Below are 1,466 nucleotides of genomic sequence, written 5' to 3' on the forward strand. Positions count from 1 at the left end.
ATACCTAGAAACTCAACCCAATTGTGTTACAGACTAGTTTTGCCCTCTGCCTGTTGGCAACATACACATTAAGAGCATTTTTGTACATCAGCCAATTTAGACTCGTTCCCTTATGCATTAGCCTCACTTGGCAGACAGAAAAATAAGGAGTTAATTGTCCAAGACCACGTTATAACCACACAACCTGCCTGGAACATTAGCTCAATGATCTCCAATATAAAACTGGCATTATGGGGCCTCTCGCCTTTCATAGGCATAGTGGCAATGTCTCAAACATATTCTACAGACAGCTGCACAGTAGAAAAGGGTCTTACATGCCTTGTGGGTACTCAAGTGCAGTTAGCAAGGTGAAATGGGGCATGCGGTGAACCTTTCTGTAAAGGCTGGCCATTTAATTAGCAGGAAGAGGTATTGTTAGCCAGCCTGAAGCATCATTAAGAGGGAAACAGGCTTATCGTAGTCTTCAAAATGTAACAGCAAGTGGGTCATCCTTGGATTACAGATCCAGAGTCCTTCACAGGACACTCAAGGTAGCTTTATGCAAGTATACAGCAGGGGAAGAGGAGGTAGGTTAACACAAGCTACCCACTGGTAATGAGAAAGTGACTGCCATTGTCAGACTGGAAGTGCTCTAGGCAACCAGGTTATCTCAGGCCAGACACTTTTGCTGGTTCAAAAACTGCATCCTAAACTTTCATTCTCTTCTCTCACTTAACTGCCTCCGCTTGGGTTGCTGCCAGCATGAGCATCATCTGGCAGGAAAAAAGGCTTAAATCTTAAAGCTCTCAAAATCCAACACCAGGACTGGAAAAAGCAATGAAGTTGCACACTATATTTCTGCCAGCTCCAGCTACTAAAGACAGTCTAGGCTTATGCAGAGGTCGCTTCCTTCTATAACCACTGGACATCAATTCAAATGAAAAAGCGTTTATAGACATGCTCTGGAAGTGGTGGGGGGTATGCTTTAATTAGCAAGGCTCCCAAGAGCCGTGCTTATTAAAGTACCCAGGGCATCACACACATCAATGTCCCCGTGCTGAAAAATGGCAGCAGGTGTGCTTTTAACCAAAGCTCATCGAACAACCTTTAAAGCACCCCTACTGCCATTTTTCAGCATGGAGGTGCCAATACATCTGACACTGGAGTCTGCCGGAGCACAGTAATTACCACACTCAAGCAGACTCAATTAATTGAGCCTGCTCCAACATGCTGTAATTAAAGCGCATTGGAGAAGCCTCCCTACACATGTATAGGAGCTTAAAGTTACTACCAAGAGCCAGGCAGGGCTCTGAAGAGGATATTGCTGACTTTCAGACACTCTTTTCTCAATTAAAATACACCCCGCTACTTCTGGTAGTTTCTTTTAAACCTCTGCTGTACAAGAGAATCAAATGACAGATGCTGAAAAGTTAGTGCCAACATTGGTTTTAGCTCATCACCAAAAGAACAACCGCAGGCATCCAAAA

This window comes from Crocodylus siamensis, chromosome 8 (assembly GCF_052110815.1).
Source record: "Crocodylus siamensis isolate JL-2025a chromosome 8, ASM5211081v1, whole genome shotgun sequence".
NCBI lineage: Eukaryota > Metazoa > Chordata > Crocodylia > Crocodylidae > Crocodylus > Crocodylus siamensis.